At 47.4% G+C, this 13,286-nt stretch overlaps 1 protein-coding gene across 1 annotated transcript in view; it reads left to right on the plus strand.

Moving 5' to 3' along the window:
- LOC120914125 (torsin-1A-like) overlaps positions 1 to 13,286 on the plus strand; it is a 66,295-nt gene that overhangs the window by 19,209 nt on the left and 33,800 nt on the right. The window lies entirely within an intron of this gene.

Raw genomic sequence — 13,286 nt, forward strand, 5'->3', positions numbered from 1 at the left:
CGCTACCATGGACCCCATCAAAGTAGTCCAATGTTGCGAAGCAGAAGGGACCCGCTCAGAAGCCAGCGTGGCCATTGAACTTCCAGGGAGCGACTGGGGAAAGAAACAAATTAAAGAGGTGGTACAAGCATTGTCCCCGGACAGAAAGGCTTACGTGGTCGCAGTGAAACCAGATCCTGGGACCGACTGCACCTATGCACTGATAGAGTGGGGACGGGATGTCCCTGAAAATTTCCACGGTGCCAGTATAAAATTGTCTGAAAAGACAGAGTTCCACCTGACACACCCCCAGCAAACATGAAGGGCGCTCTCCCAGTCAAAAGCAGTTAGAACCTTTTAGACAGGAAAGCAGGGGCTGCCTTTAAATCACTGGCAGATCGACAGCTGGCTGATCTGAAGCGACAGTACTGTAACATACAGGAGAGGTTTCAGGAGACCTCCAGTATGATAGCTGAACGCATTAATGGGTTACGTGTCATTTTGGAGGACCAGAAAGATGGCCAGATAACGCCCAACACTGGGAAGGTACTGAAGAAACGCACCCAGGGCCGCTTGCAGGAAGTAACCACCAGGAAGGATTTCCACATTGACGGCCAGATAGGAGAAAGAGGGCAGAAGGACAAACTGTCCTACACCAGCCTCCTACACCAAATAGAGTTGGGGCTACAGAAAGGATATCTGGAATCAGGAATTAGAGAGGCTGTAATCTATGCCATCAGCCCAGGTTCAAGTGTTAGGGGCATGTTGGAGAGGAAGAGTGGATTGACCTTGAACCAGCTAAAGAGGATACTGAAAAGCTATTATGAGGAGGAAGATGCCACTGAGCTGTTTCATCAACTGATAAATATGACACAGGATAGTAGAGAGACTCCTCAGAACTTCCTATTTCGGGCCATTGAGCTCAAGGACCGCCTGCTGTTCACATCAAAGAAAGAAGGAAATGGAGAGCATTTTGGAGCCAAACTAGTTAAGAGGAAATTTAGGAGATCTGTGACTATGGGATTGAGGAGTGACTATATCAAGCTACAACTGAAGCAGTATTTGGAAGATCCCTCAACTCCGGATGAGGTCCTCATTGAGAAAGTGAACGAAGTGGATAAGATGGAGATTGAGAGGGACCAAAAACAGAGGAAACTTCAACCTCCTAGCACCACAAGTGCTAAAATACAGCAGATAGGTGTCCCCTCAGACACTCAGGAACTTATTGTACTGGCAGCGAGCGTTGAATAGGGATCATGGCTTTTACCTATTCACCACCTACCCGTAGGTCAGACTGGACTGGAGAAGCGGTTCCAGACCCAGAAAGAAATACTGGAGATGATGACCATGTTGATGACTCGTCTGGTGAAACTCCAGACAGAAGAAGTCCCGTCACTCAAGGCTCCAGAGACTCCTACCATTAACCGCCCTATGAAACAAACACAGAGAGTCTGCTTCAAATGTGGAGGAGTAGGACATCTCAGGCGAGTGTGCCCAAGCCCAGTAACTGAAACAAAATCCAAACAACCGGGGGAAAAATTCAGAGGGCCCCAGTGAAGGAGTCAACTGGGCTCCCGGTTGCAATAGCGAACTCCACACCGACTCATATGCCCCTGACCACTGGGGTCACCAACAAGCCAGGACGGAAAAGAGAGAGACCCCCAAAACCAAAGGCGAAGGTACAAGCCACCAGGCAGGTCAAAGGTACTGCAATCAGTGGATTTTCCCCCAAGCTAGTGGGACCCTCCCCAATTATCCCCATCCAAGTAGAGGGGATTTATACAAAAGCCCTGCTGGACACTGGAGCCCAAGTAACCTTGCTCTACAGGGATTTCTATGACAGACATCTTAAGCACCTGCCGTTACAGAAATTGGAGGAACTAGAGATATGGGGATTAGGCACTCAGAACTTCCCATATGATGGTTACCTGCCGGTCAGACTCACCTTCGACCCAAGTACAGCAGGAGAGGCTGAGACTTTCAACACCTTGGCCATAGTGTGCCCTCGTCCCCCAGGGGCTGACAAAAATTCCCTCATCATTGGGACGAACACTGACTTAGTGAGGAAGCTACTTGCACCGCTTGTGCTGCAGAAGGGGACCCTCCCCACTAAAATACATCCAATGTTGGCCCAGACATACCGAGACCTTAGACAGGAGGAAGAGGCTCCTGAAGAGGGAGTGGGAAAAATCTGGCTCCTGGATAGGGAAATAAGGTTAGTCCAGCCGGGTGAAGTAGTCTGCCTGAGAGCCTCCGTCAAGTTAAGCTGGAAAAAAACAGGTCCTTTCATTGTTCTTGAAAATACAAGGCAGGAAGAAAAAAAGGGGTTAGAACTTATCCCTGAAGTATTTCCCACCAGGGCATTGAAGAGGACTCACGGCAAAGTTCCAGTCAGTGTCCGCAACACAGCAGCTGTGCCAGTGAGGGTGCCAGCCAGACTACTGTTAGGACAGGTCAGCCCAGCCACTCCAGTCGCAGCATGTGGTTCGACGGAAGGACCAGCAGCAGAAATCCCTGTAGAAGAATTCTGCCCAAAGAATACACCTCTTACTCCTGCATGGAGAGAAAGAGCTAAAGCCCAACTTCTGAGATGGAGGGCAGCTTTCTCAAAAAGTGAATTTGATGTGGGTTTGGCGAAGAGTGCCACCCACCGAATTCGACTGGAGGAAGACAAGCCGTTTCGTGAAAGGGTTAGGCGAATCCCATTGGGAGATCTGGAAGATTTGAGGGAACAACTGGCTGAACTCAAGAGGATGGGCATTATCCGGGAGTCCAGGAGTCCTTATGCCTCCCCAATAGTGGTGGTCAGGAAGAAGAACGGATCCCTACACCTATGTATCGATTACAGGACCCTGAACCGGAGGACCATTCCTGACCAGTACACCACACCTCGGATAGAGGATGCTCTGCAGAGCCTGTCGAGAGCGAAGTGGTTCAGTGTGCTGAACTTAAAGAGTGGGTATTATCAGATCCCCATGTCCCCCGAAGACAAAGAGAAGACCGCTTTTATCACCCCAGTCGGATTCTTTGAGTTCAACCGGATGACATGAACCTACTTGAAGTACTAGTTTACCTGGATGACGTCATAGTATTTGGAAGAACGTTGGAAGAACACGAAGAACGCCTGGAGAAGGTCCTGAAGAGACTTCATGATAAAGGTCTGAAGCTGTCTATGGAAAAATGCCAGTTCTACCAGCCCTCAGTGAATTACCTGGGACACATTGTGTCTGAAGAGGGAGTGGCAACCGAGGCCAAGAAGTTAGAAGCTGTCACTTCTTGGCCAAGGCCCACCAACGTGACTGAACTCAGGTCATTCTTAGGCTTCTGCTCGTACTACAGAAGGTTCGTGGAAGGGTTCGCTAAAATAGCCCACCCACTCACTGAGCTCCTGAAGAAACAGGAAGAAGTTAGTGTAAGCCCAGATCAGTCAAGGAAGCCAAAGGAAGGGCCCAGAAGGAAGAAAGAGTCCATCCAGGACCAGTGGACGCCAGAATGCGAGGAAGCTTTCAGACAATTGAAGTGGAGCCTTACCACTACCCTGGTTTTGGCCTATGCAGACCCTGCCAAACCATACGAGTTGCATGTGGATGCCAGCCATGACGGACTAGGAGGAGTGCTCTATCAAGAGCATGAAGGGCATCTGCGGCCGATCGCTTATGTGAGCACAAGTTTGATTCCTGCCGAAAGAAACTATCCGACTCACAAGCTTGAATTTCTGGCTCTGAAGTGGGCAGTGGTAGACAAGTTGAAGCACTACCTTTATGGGGCTGAATTTGTGGTAAAGACGGACAACAACCCCCTCACATACCTGCTCACCACTGCGAAGCTGGACGCCACCGGTCACAGGTGGCTAGCTGCTCTCTCGGCATTTACCTTCAGCCTGAAGTACAGACCAGGGGTTGGTAATCGAGATGCGGATGCTCTATCAAGAAGGCCTCATGACTCCCGAAATCCATCAGAAGACTGGACCCAACTTACTCCAGAGGGGGTAAGAGCCCTTTGTGAAGGGACAAGTCTACACGGGAGAGGTGGGGCCAGAGCTGAAGAAGTGGGAGTATCCTCAGCGGGAGTACCCAGGTGCTATTGCAACGTCTCCCAGGTTGTACAAGAGGGTCTCCCCAAGCTATCCAGAAAGGATCTCAGGAGAGATCAGGAGGAAGATCCACTGTGTGGGCTGGTGCTGAAGGCATTGGAACATCAACAGTCTGATGTGCTGCAGAAGAGCCCCAAGAAGGAAGCCCGGTTGATACTGAAAGAATGGGATAGGTTGCAGTTGCAACAAGGGGTGGTCTACCGAAGGGGCCCCTCTGATGATCCAGAAGCAAAATGGCAGCTGCTCCTGCCGGAAAAGCACAGAGAGAGGGTACTGATTGCTTTACACAATCATCATGGTCATTTGGGAGCCGGGAGGACTTTCCAACTAGTAAGGGACAGGTTCTACTGGCCTCACATGAGGAAAGAAGTGGAGAGTTATTGTCATTCCTGCCTCAGGTGTATACAACGAAAGACATTGCCCCAGAGGGCTGCCCCAATGGGCCATTTGAAGAGCCAGGGACCAATGGACCTGGTCTGCATAGATTTTCTTTGTTTGGAATCCGAGTGGGCAGGGGGACATCTTTGTGGTAACAGATCATTTTACCCGTTATGCCCAAGCATTTCCTACTAGAGACCAGCAAGCAACCACAGTAGCAAAGACTCTTGTGGAAAAGTTCTTCGTCCATTATGGCTTACCTCAACGGATACATTCAGACCAAGGAAGGGACTTTGAGAGCAAATTGATAAAAAGACTGTTGAATCTACTAGGCATACAAAAGTCCAGGACTACTCCTTATCACCCACAAGGGGACCCTCAACCGGAAAGGTTCAACAGGACTCTCCTAAATATGTTGGGGACATTGACTGCAGAACAGAAACCCCATTGGAGTAAACACATAACTGCACTGGTTCATGCCTACAACAGTACCAAAAGTGACACCACTGGGTATTCACCTTACAGATTGATGTTCGGCCGTGAAGCCCAATTACCAGTGGACCTGGCTTTTGGTTCCTCCTTGGATCACACATCAGAGACCTCCCATAGAAAGTATGTGGACAGGCTGCGGAGGAGCCTGAAGATAGCTTACGAGCAGGCTCAAGCCACCTCGAACTCCAGAGTCAACAGGAACTAGAGAAACTTTGACCTGAAAGTAAGAGTTCAGGATCTTCAACCAGGTGACCGGGTTTTGCTGAGGAATCTAGGCATCCCAGGCAAGCATAAGTTGGCTGATCCTTGGAGATCACAGCCTTATGTTGTGTGTAGGAAGCTTCCAGGGCTCCCAGTGTATGAAACCAAGCCAGAAGGAAACACTGGGCCAATAAAAACCTGGCATCGGAATCACCTTTTACCTCTCACAGAGGCAGTCAGGATAAGCACAGAGGAGGAATTCCCATCCACATCCACCGATGTGTGTAGGTCAATAACCAGATCTCAGCTTGCACCCTCTACAGATGAAGATGAGGAAGTGGAGATGAGTTGGCTGTGGCCTCCGGAAACTTCAGAAACAGATGCTGATATCTCTTCAGAAGAAGAGGAGAATAATAACAGAACTCTCAGGGCAGAGGCCCCAGAATTTGTGCCGTCAACTCATCTTGCAGAAGAGCCCAGTACTCCTATTTACTCTCCATCTTTAGTCACTGAGAGGAGGGATGACGACATTTGTCAAAAAGGAATGGATACCCCAAAAGTGCAAAGAGACATTCGCCCACCACGCAGACTGACTTATGATACATTGGGCGAATGCTCTGAAGCATCTCAGTTTGTCAGCAAAAGAAACCTTGAACTGTCTGGTCCCTCTACCTTTGATTCAGTAAGGGACAACCCCACCTCACCCCTTGGCACATCTGTACCAGACAAGGTAGTATCAGCTATGAGTGCACAGGATAGCTCCCCATCATATGACAACTGGTGGGAAGCTCCTCTGTCTGTATTGTATGACTGTATAGAGGCTAAAATACAGAATAGAGTTAGCAATTTGAACCTCTTTGGAGGACCAAAGAAATAAAGTAGGGGGAGTGTGTAGCGCTGACATTCTTGTATATTGATGTGTGTTTGCATACTTTAATACAATGTCTATGGACATTGCTATGTCTATGTATTTGGAGCCATCTAGTGACCAAATACTGGTAATGCAGAGAGATGTTTTGTTTAGAGACCGAGAGACACTCATCCGAGCATCGGAGGACCGGATCCATCCAGTGGAGCTGAATGGAGTTGACGGAGAAGCAAGTTGCAGTCACGGGACAAAAGTTACTACCCGGAGGTCCGATCCAGTGGGTGAGCGGGTCACGACCCACAGTTTGCTAAGTTTGGCCCAAAATTGGCGGAGGTGTCCAGGTTGTTGCCAGTTGACTCTTACGACTGGCGTGAAACAGGAGAAGTTCTGTTTTGGAACTGTTGAGTTTATGATAACTCTTAGTCATACAGTTTTCTATCAAAGAGAGACATTTCTCTAAACTGAGATGATGATCCTTTTTGTTGCAGATGCGAAAATACAGTTGCGTGTCGTCTGCAAATGAGTGATAGAGTAGTTCTTGGCTACTGATGATTTCAAAGAGAGGGCGAAGATCGATGTAGAAAAGCACCGGTGACAGGGGGGATCCTTGGGGGACTCCACATGATACCGTGCGCTTTTCAGACGTAAAAGGTCCCAGTTTCACTGTTTGTTATCGGTTTTCCAGAAAGGAGGAAAACCATGGTAAATCCCCTTCTGCGACTCTGGCTACCTCAGCCAGCCGCGTCAGTAACAGTTTGTGGTCTACCGTGTCAAAGGCTGCGCTTAGGTCCAGCAGAACCAGAAGACAAGATTCTCCTTCGTCTGCGGCCTCAAGAGCGTCTAACCATTTTTTAAGTAATGCTGTTTCCGTCCCGTGTCCGGGACGGAAACCTGATTGAAGTGGGTCAAGTAGATTATGGGTGTCTAGATGCTGTTGCAGCTGTTGTACCACTACTTTCTCCATTACCTTGGAGAGAACGCTTAGGCCTGTTATGGGACGGCGGTGAGTTGGGTCCTTGGGGTCCAGGGTAGGTTTTTTCAAGATGGGCTGGATTGTGCCCTCTTTCAGCAGGGAGGGCACTATGCCTTCCTTAAATGACTGGTTTATAAGCTGCGTTATAGGTGGTGCCAGGATGTCGGCACATTCCTTCAGCAGTTTAGTGGGGATAATATCATTAGGTGCTGTGCTGTTTCGCAAAGTACAGATGATATTTTTTGTGGCAACGATGGAAGTGGGTTCCAGAGTGAACTTTGTTGATTGTGGAAAGTTTATGTGGGTGTTATGTGGTTGATTGAGGGGGGGTTGAGGGGGGTATTGTTTTGCCGAATGCTTTCCCGGATTCTCTCAATTTTGTTGATGAAGAAATCCGATAATTCATTGCAAAATTCTTGGGTATCTGAATTGGGGGCTTCAAGACATCCTGGATTCATGGTCTGGGTGACCATCTTGAAGAGTTCGCGGGGGCGGTTTAGGGCGCTGTTGATAGCCATAGAAAAATTATGTTTCTTGGCTTTGAAGATTTCTTTATGGTATTTTCTTGTTATTGCCTTGTAGATGATGAGGTTTTCTTCTGAAGCACTTCTTTTCCAGGCGGCTTCTGCCCTTCTGCGCTCTTGCTTCAGTAGCGACAGCTGGTTGTTGAACCAGCCGGACTTGTTTTTCTGGGTGCGGGCTTTGCGTTTCAGTGCTACTAAGTCGGCTGACTGTAATAGGGCTGCATTTATGGCATCCAGTGTATCTGAGGCTGTTTGATGTGAATGGATTGTTTTTATTTTATTTCCCAAGGTAGATTTGAAGAGTTCCGAGTGGAGCTTCTTCTGAGATCTAGTCCAGTGTATTGTCACCGGCTTGGGAGTTTTTATCAATTGGGGAATTTTGGAAATTATGAATTTAATTGCTTGGTGATCTGTCCATGGCAATGGTTCATTTTCCAAAACGCTTATTTTCAGATTTTGTCTGAAAATTAGGTCGAGCGTGTGACCTGAAGCATGTGTGGGCCCACATATAAGTTGCTGTAGCCCTAATCCTTCCAGGTGATCAATACAGGCGTCGGCAACGGGATCCTGTGAGGAGTTGGCCCAGAGATTGAAGTCCCCGAGCAGCAGAAGGTGTTTGCTGTTAAGGGTATAAGTGGAGATAAACTCCATCAATGATGGTAGAAGCTGTGATTTTGGCCCGGGTGGCCTATAGCAGAGAAGAATGTGGACAGTCTCCTGGGGGTTTGTTTGCAGTTGAAGAGTAAGGGTTTCCATGAATGGAAGAGGATTTTGAAGGACTGGCTCTAGTGATTGCAAGGTGAATCTTGTGGATCACCGCCAGGCCTCCTCCTCTTTGCCCTATTCTGTTTTCCATTATAGTACAATAGTTTTCTGGCACCAGTTCTCCGATAATGGTGTTGCAGTCAGCTGAGAGCCAGCTTTCTGTAATAAAGAGGCAGTCTAAGTCGTATTGTAGTATGAAATCATGGATTTCTAATCAGTGTTTTACTGCCGATCTTGTGTTGATCAAAGCACATGATATGTGCTTAAACTGGGGTGAATGGCTGAAATTTTTGATAGTCGATCGTCGATCGATTCTCAAAAGTTGCTCTATTTTTAAGGCCTTTTTGGTGACAGTTGGTAATACTGTAGCGAATCGTCTCAGACCCCAAATAGTTTCTGCAGAGTATCGCCGATTAGCCATAGTCGCCAGTCACCGGGGTGGGGGGGTGAAGGTGTTTAAATGGCGATGGAGTGAAGATTCACTGAATCCTCTCTCTCGGCTTGGTCCAGAGGAAGGCAAAAAAAACCTGGCCGTGCTGAGCCAATGTGCTACGGCAGGGAAAAAAAATCCTTCCTGATCCCTGAGAGACGATCGGACAAAACCCTGGATCAAGTACTGTTGGTTGTGAAGGAGGAAGAGGGGGAGAGAGGTGTCACTGTTGTTGGGGTGTACCAAGATGGCCGCCGACCGAGACACAGGACCCAGGCTTGGGGGCTGTCAGCTGGGTGGATTTTCTGGCCGTGCTAAGCTGGGTTGCTAACCGGGGGAGGATGGGGTCCTCCAGGGGTAGGGGGGGTATTCTGGGCAATTCTGGGTGGTTTAAGAGCTATTGCTGGGCGTATGTGCGGCGTCTTTCCTAAGACGCGGCGGCCGCGAATATGGCCTAGGCTGGCGCGGATGCGGAGAAACGCCGAAAAACACCAAACTGAGCCAGGAAGGTGGCGGGGGTGGCGGGGGGTGCCTCAGTTGTGGGTGGCAGTGTGGGGGATGATGCGGGGTAAAGGAGAGGGGGAAAGCCGCAGTGTTGGCTGATGTAACGGCTGTCCTGAAAAGGATGGCCGTCAGCGGTTCCAGGGGGGTGGATGGCCCTGAGAGACAGGGTCTTACCTGCGGAGAAGAGGGGGCCCAAGGGGAGGAAGGAGCTGGTCCTAGGAGCTGCGGTTGTCTCGTGCAGCAAGGGGTTTGCAGGAGCCTGCCTGCCTAGCTGTCTGTCTGTCTGTTTGGTCCCTGGGTGAGAGCAGACTCGAAGCGGAAGGTCCGGAGCGTCCTACTCCACCACTGACTGACTCAAAAAATAGTCTGTATAGCGGAACGCTTTCTCCCACTGTAGTTCTGTATATTCCCCTCCCCTTCCTGTCTCTCACTCATTTGCTCAGTATACCACCATGCTGTAACATCTTTGAGCCAGTTAGAATCTAAATATATTTTCTGTATGGATACTTTTACACCTAGAGGTCTTAATATAGACTTTGACCTGAATTGCTTTCTAAATGATTTTTGAGCTAATATTTTCTTTCATGTACTTCCTCTGTGCTGATATATTGGATAGTTTCTTCTTTATCCCTTTGCTCCCATGTCCTTTTCATTCTTTTTTTATTTTATTTTTACTTCCATATGCCTAATAGGCCAATATTCTGTTACCATAACCCTATATGTTTGTATATGTAAGGTTCATGAGTGTTTGCTCTAGAGCTCCTTCATATCCCAGTGGTCTTGATTTTTTCTTTAATAGATACATAATTTTATATTATTTTTATATAATTTTTCATATTTTTACCTTTTTATTCATATTAAATTGTATATGTCATCCAAGAGATGTTTTACATTTTATAACCCTGTTCCAGGTGCTATGCCATTTAAAAAATTCATATTTTCACGTATTTAGGGTCTCATGTGGTCTTATACATTGTGATGGGCTGGACATGTCCGGGTTGGTTAGCTACCAAGCCTTCGAGATGCCGCCGATCGTATTGTTCATCTACACTATTTTTATACATGTTCTGTCTCTCTTGCTATAGTTCAGTATATCGAGATGTCTGCCCCACTTGCTGATATAGGTTAGGCACAATTAGTGTGCTCCTATCTGAAGCCCAGCCTGGCGTTTCCTCCGCCCATTGATGCTTAACTAAATCACTGGAGACTCAGGCAACATGGCGATAGCTGCAATATTATTGCCATACATAGATTCACAGCGGGCTCCAGCAAAATGGCCGACAGACGCCCAGTACTGCAGACATTCTGGCGGTCTATTTAAGATCACAGGGGTAGATCCACAGAGCAAGTACGCCGGCGTATCTACGGATACGCCGGCGTACTTTCATATTTCCCGCGTCGTTTTTTTAGTTTGAATCCTCAAACCAAGATACGACAGCATCTGGGTTCGATCCGACTGGCGTACGGCTTCGTACGCCTTCGGATCTTAGATGCAATACTTTGGCGTCCGCTGGGTGGACGTTCTCGTCGTTTTCCGCATCGGGTATGCAAATTAGCTATTTCCGACGATCCACGAACGTACGCGCGGCCGACGCATTCTCTTACGTTGTCTCTAGTCGGCTTTTTCCGGCGTATAGTTAAAGCTGGTATTTTGCGGCGTATAGATAGACTTGCCATGTTAAGTATGGGCGTCGTTCCCGCGTCGAAATTTGAATTTTTTTATTTTTTGCGTAAGTCGTCCGTGAATCGGGATGGACGTAACTCACGTCTAAGTTAAAAAGCGACGTCATTTAGCGCAATGCACGGCGGGAAATTTCTGGACGACGCATGCGCAGTTCATTCGGCACGAGGACGCGCTACATTTAAATGAAACCTGCCCCCTGATCACCGATTTGAATTCCGCCGCCAGAAATACACTACGCCGCCGTAACTTACGGCGCGAAATCGTTGAGGATTCGAAATTCCACCATGTAAGGTACGGCGGCGTAGAGTATCTCTGATACGCTGCGCGGATCCAATTCTCTGTGGATCTACCCCACAGTCTGCAACTAGTGTCATACCCTGAAGAAGTCACGTGGTGTGACGACACGCGTAGGGACCAGGAGCACTAGATCCTACACGCTCTGATGGCAGGGAGACAAGCTCACCGCTCGTTTGTGTTTTGGAACTGTCCCTTCGTTTTAATGTGAGTTTTATTCCATCTTTTCATTAAACTTTTATGCGGTATTGCACTATGCGTCTCCTTCTCTTTCCTTCTACCCAAACTCTCTGAGCAATACACTTGACACTACGTGGCAAGGCATGAGGTGGAAGAAACAGAAGAGAGACACTCTGTAACATTCAGGAACACCCAGGAAACACAGACAGGACCAGTGTACGAACTCAGTGTTCATTGGAGATAGGCCCACTATTCATGGCCTCCATGTGAGTGCATGCATATGTGATCTATTATTTTTTCTCAAGTACTTTCACAGGATTACGCTATTTTCCCTTTGCTATTTTTTCTTGTTTTTTGCCTATCTGATGTGGAGCCCTCCCCCAGCTACATACCAGTCTTACTGCATCATTGAGGATACACCTGTGGTATTTTGAGCTGTCCGTGCTATAGCTCTGAGGTGAGCATTTAGGTACCACAAGAGGTGTCTGCACTGAAGCTTGCTCCCCCAAACACTGGATTTTGGCTTTTCTTGGAATCACCATTTATCAGACTTTACTCAACTTTATCTTACATTTGTGTTTTCTTTTCACGTACATGTGTATTCATTGGACATTAATATAGTTTTATAGTTTTCTGTCATTATGTATGTTTGCCCTATGCTTGTTTGAGCATTTATACTACTGCACTGTTGGTTCACATTGTTGCTATATTTTGGTATACCTCATACCCACACTCTTTTAGAGTTTTTTGCCCTAAGTGGTCACTTTACCCAGTTGGTGGGTCTCATCACTTTTTGTTTGCTACTAGACAGCGCGTCACTATCACTTATTCACATTCTCATCTTTCCATGTGACTTACAACAACAACGTTTTCCACCTATGAATATCCATCAGTAAATGGAACATTCAAAAGGATTCATCTCCTGTCTCTCTAATGCCGCTTACACACAATCGGACATTCTGACAACAAAACCATGGATTTTTTCCCGACAGATGTTCGCTCAAACTTGTCTTGCATACACACGGTCACACAAATGTTGTTGAAAATTCCGAACGTCAAGAGCGTGGTGACGTACAACACGTTCGAGCCGAGAAAAAAGATTCTCGATAGCCAGTGTGGCTCTTTTGCTTGATTCCAAGCATGTGTGGACTATTGTGCATCAAAATTGTGTACACACAGTCGGAATTTCCATCAACAAGCTTAGTTGTCGGAAAATTTGAGAACCAGCTCTCAAATTTTTTTTGTCGGAAATTCCGACAGCAAATGTTCGACGGAGCCTACACACGGTCGGAATTTCCGACAAGCTCCCATCGAACATTTGTTGTTGGAAATTCCGACCATGTGTATGCAGCATTACAGTGAGTTTGAGTTAAGCTGTCTGAATTGATGCAAGGGATAAATAGAAAAACCAGGTCGTGTAAGCCCTATATGAAGGCGGAGATAAAGTTTATGGCCTTGTAGTTGAGTCAGAACAGTGTTAAACAGGAAGAGAAAATCGCCTAACATGATCTGAACTTTCTAAACAGTATATAAATGTGAAGAGAGCATATATACATGTAAAACCTATGTAGGGAAATTTGGTTCATCTCTGTGTATCATCTAAAGCTGTTCACTTCACTGGGTGTATGGAGGGTTTACATCCACTTTCAAGCATATGGCCATTTAATCCCCTCCCACTGTTGATGCAATCTGACCACACCCACAGTCTTAGCGTGGAGCTGCAATATTGCCAGATGACATTTTTCTTGGGGGGTGCAAAAAAAATGACCAGCCCCGGGTGCCAGATGTACTAACTATGCCACTGCAGACACCTGCACAACATACTTGTTTACCCCTCTCCTGCCCCTCTGTGTCAGCACTGCATACCTCCCAACTTTTTGAGATGGGAATGAGGGACACCTATCAGCAAAAGTATGCAGGC

The sequence above is a fragment of the Rana temporaria genome, chromosome 9 (assembly GCF_905171775.1).
Source record: "Rana temporaria chromosome 9, aRanTem1.1, whole genome shotgun sequence".
In the NCBI taxonomy this organism is placed as follows: domain Eukaryota; kingdom Metazoa; phylum Chordata; class Amphibia; order Anura; family Ranidae; genus Rana; species Rana temporaria.